The following is a 7,580-nucleotide window of genomic DNA, read 5'->3' as shown; positions in this document are numbered from 1 at the left end:
ATGCTTTAAATGTAATGCCTGTGATTGAAGCACTTCTCTATTTTTACTGCTATGATTGAAAAAGAAATGCTATTAAGATGATGATTTCAGTAAGTCTTATGAGCAAACTGAGATCTCTCATTCCCAACTTTCTCTTTGCTATCTACAGTCCTTCAGGGAAGTTTCTATTAAACTAAGAAAATCAGCAAAGGGAGGAGAAAAAAAATGCAGCTGCAACATACACAATAGTACTAGATCTCTTTTACGGTACCTTTAATCACATGATATCTGCTTATGAAAATTTAAAAAGAAAGCTTTAACTTCCATTTGCTCAGGAGTTGCTGATTGCATTGAAATATAAGATCAACCTTCAGCATAATCTGTTCAAGATCTTTATCAAAACTGTGAAAAAGGCATCATTATCAACAGTGAAAGATTTTTTCTTTCTTTGCCTCACATCTACATTAGTTTCACACATGCAACACACCCCTAAGTACTTTGTGTGCCCAGAATTTCCTGATAATAAAATAAATTTCATCTAATTAACATTGCAAGCTGCCTTTGCTTTTAGTAATATGTTTTTACCTGCCTACCATAGTCTCTGAGAAAAAAAGTAACAAAAAATGAAGCAAAACTGTCTTACATTCATGATTACCTCTAGCTACAAGCAGAACATTTGGCTTCACTCGACACACTCATACTTTCTTGTTTCTCAGTTGTTTTAATCACCTCTGACCCTTCATGACCCCACACATGCTGGAAATTAAATAATCTTGATTATAAATTTGAAAGATCCTCCAAAATATGAACAACTATTGAATGGTACATGTGTAATTTTATCTCAATATTTGTCTAAAGATTGAAGTATCAGGCTACATTATCTATTAACCAAATCATTAATTGACAAGTATATGTTAGGTGCCTACTAAGTCTTATGCACTGTACTAGAATCCATGGGTTTTAAAATATCAGAATGGGAAGGTACCATAGAGGCTATCTAGGCCAAATCATCCCTGAATAAAATTATTGTTTCTATAGTGTCACTTATAATCAATAATTTAGTTTCAGCTTTCATTATTCCAATGAGGAAGAAACTTGTACTTCAAGAGGTAACTAACTCAACTTTGATAATAACTTTTAATATTCAAGATTTATGTTACAGTCAGTTAAAAATGTACCTCTTCAGTGAATTTTCCACCTCTATTGCACCTACTCCATGTACTGCTCCAATTGATATGCACCTTGTGGCTTCAACTAATTGTGGAGAATTAGATACTATCTATTTCCTTATTTATCTCAGGTTCCTACTTATTGCTAAATATTTTTGCTTTATTTTCACAGTCTACCATCAGTGTCCTTGGAAGAGAAGAAAGAAATAAAATAAGAGTTGATTAGCACAGCCATTTCATTACAATCCATTATCTTCATGTAATCCAACTCAAACTCCTTCTTTCTTCCTCTTGTGTTAATTATAGTGTTGTTATTGGTGTTATTGTTGTCATTCATAAGCATTTGCCAATTGAATGTTAGTTCTCATGACACTATTCTGGCAGATTATGAAACCCTTTTATATTTATTCTCAGTTTATTATCGTTGCTTCCAGGTTTTCTGCCTATCTTTGTAAATCTGCATTGGTCAAAGAGTTCTATAAACATCCAGATCAGTCTCTTTGAGCATGTCCTTCCTACCCCCACTGAAACAGTTTTATTTCTGCATGTATATGTGCATATGTATAGTCGTGTGTGTGGTGAGATGTTTCACAATTTCAGTCTTCAGAACTTTCTATCTTAGGCTGTCTTGCATTTAAAATGTTAGGTCATGGGCCCATTGTATAATAGAAAGGTTTTATCTTAACTCATGGAAACATGCTCTTTTTAACAGCTAGGATCCTTGTCAAAACACATTTAGAACTTTTTCATTAGAAAATCTGGTGGATTTGTCACTTGATGCCAAGATTACTCTTTTTCTTCACCTCTAACTGTTTCTACTCTTTTAAATTAGAATTAATTTTCCACTGTTTTGAAAGGTTTGTAAACGATTAGCTTATTGAATGTTTTAAATTAATTTAGTCCCTGTCTTCTTCAATTCTTTACCTTATATTGTATCTGCTTTACTCTTGGTACCAGAGAAGCCATGTACTTAGGTAATGAAATATTAAACTGAGAATCAAAATGATCTTGCCTCAAATCTGCATTCCAACAATTATTCTTATGCTTATATGAGCAAGCCATTTAATTTCAATTAAATGTTCTGCTCATCTGTCAAAAAATGATGAGAAAATACAGTATTTGCATTATAGGATTGTGATGAGGACAAAATGAAATAAGAAAATTAAGATACAAAAGATGATAGGAAGAAAGACAGAGAGAAAGAGAGAAAGAAAGAAAGAAAGAGAGAAAGAAAGAAAGAAAGAAAGAAAGAAAAAGAAAGAAAGAAAGAAAGAAAAGAAAGAAAGAAAGAAAGAAAGAAAGAAAGAAAAATATATTTCTAAATTGTTGACTATATGCTGCTTATGTGTAACTGCTGGGATCCTACTATCACAGACTAGATATCTTACTGCAAAGGTACAATTAGCACTAAAGAGAAAGCAAAAATGGGAAATTCGGCAGATTGGACAAGGTATATATAAAGAAAATCCATGCTTCTAATTGATGGATCAATATGCAAGGTATTTTACAGAGCAGAAGACACATTTCTGAGAAGATAAAAGGCCTATGTATTATCTGTCAAACATTGATCATCTCAGTATACCCTAACCAGATCCCACTATTTGACTTTTCTTGATATGGACAATACTAGATAATATTTTGCTACCTTCTTCCCAAACCCACACCACCTCTTACAAACTTCCTTATGACTCTGAAGTTACAATCATCATCTCAAATACCCAGGAGCACAACATAGATATAACCCTCAAACTCTTATTTTCTCTCACCCACTCCTTCCTTCATTTCAATCTCTTGACAAGATTTGTCAAATTTACTCTCAAAACATTCATTGCATGTGCTCCCTTCTGTCCTCTGATACTGATATGATACAAACCCAAATCTCACAAAGCCTGATCTACTGCAATGGCCTAAAAATAGGTCTGCCCACCAAAAGTATCTCCCTACCCTAGTCTATTCTCCACTCAGCCGTCAAAGTAGCAATTTCCCTAAAGTGCAAGTTGGGTCTAGCCTGGAGCACCCAGAGGCAGCACCAGAGGTGGGCCTTCAAGGTGACATCCACAGCAGACCCCCCAGAACTAGCTCTGAAAGTAGCACAAAAAATCTTGAGACACTGATACCCCAAGTCAAGGTTAGAATAGCCCAGTTTTACCATAAAGTTTAATGTCAAGAAATGGGCTGGTAAAATTAGAAGAAAAAAAATCTCAACCATAAAATGCTAGTACAATGTCAGGGAAGACCAACACATATACTCAGAAGAAGGCAACAACATAAAACAGTCATAGGAAAAACGTCCAGAAATCTCTGCACTTTGAAGAGAAGTCACAAAAGAACTACTAGAAGAGTTAAAGAAAGAGATAAGAGTGGTGGAGAAAAAAATGGGGAAAAGAATTAGAGTGATGCAAGAAAATTATGAAAAGAAAATTAACAGCTTAGAAAAAAAGTCATAGAAACACTTATTAAAATAACACCTTAAAAAAACAAGTTGCCAAAGCAACAAAAAGGACAATAATTCACCAAAGGAAAGAACTCTTAAAAAAGATGATTTGTCCAAGTAAGAAAAAAAATGTACAAAACTCATTGAAGAATAATTCCTTAAAATTAGAATTGGTCAGATAATAACTCCATGAGACAACAAGAATGAATAAAAGAAAATCAAAAGAATGGGGAAAAAATAGAATCAAAATGTGAAATATCTCATTGGAAAAACAACTGACCTCAAAAATAGATCCAGGAGAGATAATTTAAGAACACTGAAAATTGTGATAAAAAAGAGCCTACACATCAAATTTCAAGAAAACATAAAAGAAAACGTTCCCAATATCTTAGATCCAGAGGGTAAAATAGAAATAGAAAGAATCCACTGATCACCTCCTGAAAGAAAATCCAAAATGAAAGCATCCAGGAATAGTATAGCCAAATTCCAGAAGTTCCAGGTCAGAGAGAAAATATTGCAAGGAGCCAAAAAGAATTCAAATTTCAGGGAACCATAGTCAGGAATACACAAGATTTAGCAGCTTGGCATTAAAGAAGCAAAGGACTTGGAATATGATATTCCAGAAGGCAAAAGAGCTAGCATTACAACCAAAAATAATCTACTCAGCAAATCTGAAGATAATCCTTTAAGGAGAAAATATGATATTTAATGAACTAAAGGATTTTCAAGCATTTCTGATGAAAAGAACAGAGCAGAATTAAAAATTTGACATCCAAACAAAAAACTCAAGGGAAGCATAAAAAAGTAAACCTGAAAGAGAAATCATAAGGGACTCAATAAAGTTAAACAGTTGTCATTCCTATATGGGAGAAGAACATATGTAGCCCTTCTAAGAACTTTATCATTATTAGGGCATTTAGGATTCTATATTGGCAGAGTGCACACAAGGAAGAGTTTTTACAATGCAGGGGAAAATAAGGAAGGGGGCATGGGCAAGGCTTGAATTTCATTCTGATTGGAATCAGTTCAAATATAGCTACACAATCAGCCTGGAAGAAAAAAAAAATCTATCCTACCCAACAAGTAAGCAGAAGGGAAAGGGATAAGAGAAAGAGGGATGGGGTGATAAAAGGGAGGATAAATTAAGGAAGATAGTGGTCAGTAATAAAAAAAAACTTTTGAGGATAGGGTAAAAAAAAGAGAGAGAAGGATAAAAAGAGAAAATAGAATGGAAGGAAAGAGTTAATAATCATAACTATGAATATGAACAGGATGAATCATCTATAAAATGTTTATGTTGTTTACGAAAAATACACTTGAAACAGAGAGACACACACAAAGTTAAAATGAAGAGCTGTTGTTACACTTGAGCCAAAGTACAAAAGGTAGGGACAGCAATCATGATCTCAGACAAAGCAAAAGCAAAAATAGACTTAATTAAAAGACATAACCAGGGACATTACATTTTGCTAAAAGGTACCATAAATAATGATGTAATACAAAGTATTTACAAGTTTCTCTGGTAAAAGCCTCATATAGCTAATATATGGAGAACTGAGGCAAATTAATAAAAAAAATCCTACCACAATTGATACATTGTCAAGGAATATAAGCAGTTTTCAGAAGAAGAAATTAGAATTATCTATAGTCATATAAAAATGTTATAAATCAATTCTTGATTAGAAAAATGCAAATTAAAACAGCCTGAGGTACCTGTCAAAAATTTGGAAACTGAGGGAATCCCCATGAATATGGGAATGGCTAAACAACTTGTAGTATCAGATTGTGAGAGAATACTATTGTGTTTTAAGAAATGATGAGTAGAATGTTTTCATAAAAATCTAGATATTTATTGACTGATGCAAAGTGAAGTGAGCAGAACCAGGAAAAACTTGTACACAGTTATAGCAATATTGTAATGATGATCAATTGTGAAAGATTTAGCTACTCTGATTATTACAATAATTTTAGACATTTCTGAAGGACTCATGATGAAAAACACTACCTACCTCCAGAGAGAGAACTGTTGAACTTTGAGTGCAAATTGAAGTAAAATTTTCTCACTTTCTTTATTTTTCTTGCTTTTTTTTGTGACATGACTAGTATGGAAATGTGTTTTCATGGTTTCATATGTATAATTTATATCATGTTGCTTTCCTTCTCGGTGGCTGGATGAGGAGCTTAAGAGAGTAAGAAAATTGAAATATTTTAAATAAATAAAGAATATTTTTTTTAAATAGTTGAAAGGTTCAAGGTAGAAGTCCTCAGAATAAGAACACAGGAGGAAATACAGTTAACTAATTGTAATTATTTATTTGATTTCACTCTCACAGCTCCAGGTATTCACTCCCTTTTTTTCTTATGGATTTGAGGCTTTCTGCCTTTAGAAACACTTATTCAAACTGTAGTAATGATTGGTACTGCCTTTAAACCCTGGGAAAGTACCTTAGAGGGCCCTCTACTTTAGAGAACAGCACCAGCAGAAGCAGCGATAGCAGCTTCTCAGAGCCCTACTGGCCGATTTTTAGTCCATTGGTGACCCCATCGGCCTCAGATAAGGACTGCCAATTAGATTTTAGAATTGGTTGTGCCCTTGACCTTTGCCTGGAACCCTGTATTCTAGTTCCTATAAGGCACTAGAGACAGGAGCACCCTAGGTATTCTTGCCACTCTCGGAGTTTTGACTCAGACCTTAGGAAATTGCTTCAGTAGCTGCCTCCCTGTGTTTGGGAAGGTGCTCTCCCTCTGTGTCAACCTCACTCCCACAGAGATTCCCTTAAAAGTGGAGGATGGGGATGACTGGCCAGCATGCTGCCTAAAACTTTCCTAGATTTAGCCACCAGCCAAAACCATCCCTAAAACCTCAGTACTGCTGCTGGGAGTCTCACTCACCCACTGAAGTACATGTGAGACCAAGCAGCAAGCAATTGAACTACCTTCCACTGGACTGACTGGCAATGTGCAAGCTCAGAGCAACTTGAAGCCTTGTCCATTACACCTAAACACTGCAAAGAATTGTCACTTACACCAATGGAGCAATGAACAAATCCATCCATAAGTACCTCTTTTCTAGTCATTATTGTAAAACTTCACCAAGAAATCAGAATATCTCACATTAGTTCATCAGTTTTGTAATATATTTTTATCATAATATTTATACAGGCAGTGTCCTCTGCCTGAAAATATATATTTATCCAGTTCCCCACAACACACACACATCCTAGGGGGCAGTAAAGCATATGATATTCTAAAATAAGGAGACAATAAATAGATTGATGTGGAAATGAGAAAGGAGGTAAGAGTGGAAGCCACTGGTGAGAAATTAGGTGGGGGGAGGATGGGACAGGGATTTGGAACTCAGATTTTATTATTCTTTGGAATTGCCAATATGGTGCTTCTCTATACATGTGCATATTAGCAACTCATCTACAATCTATAGTCTCAGAGATTTGTCTAAGATAATGTGAATTTCAGTGATTTTCTCACAGTCATAATGTGTGTATATGTGTTTTTATGTTTATATATGTTTAGATACACATATATGTTTATATATACATCATGTATGTGTATATATTATATGTGTGTATGACATATGTAAGTGTTGCATATATGTATGTGTGTATTTATGTGTGTGTACATATGTATATATATTTGTATATATATATGTACATATATATATGGCTCACGCTAGGTTTTCTCTTAGCAGGACAAAAAAGAATATCATACTATATGTCGTTGTCATTTAGTCATTTCAATCATATCTGACATTTTGTGACCCCATTTGATGAGAAAACTGAGACAAACAGGGTTGTGACTTGCCCAGGGTCACAATGTTATTAAATGTCTAAGATTGATTTGAACTCAGTTCCTCCTGACTTCATGCCTGGCACTCCTTGCATCACACCACCTAGCTGCCTATACTACACATCACTTTTTTTGCAATTATTTGGTGAAGAGATGGGGGAACTGGACAAGGGGAAGATTCTGTGGTGCAAAAT

Source organism: Phascolarctos cinereus, unplaced genomic scaffold, assembly GCF_003287225.1.
Source record: "Phascolarctos cinereus isolate Bilbo 61053 unplaced genomic scaffold, phaCin_HiC Scaffold_7;HRSCAF=346, whole genome shotgun sequence".
Lineage (NCBI taxonomy): Eukaryota > Metazoa > Chordata > Mammalia > Diprotodontia > Phascolarctidae > Phascolarctos > Phascolarctos cinereus.
This window is presented reverse-complemented; position numbering follows the sequence as displayed.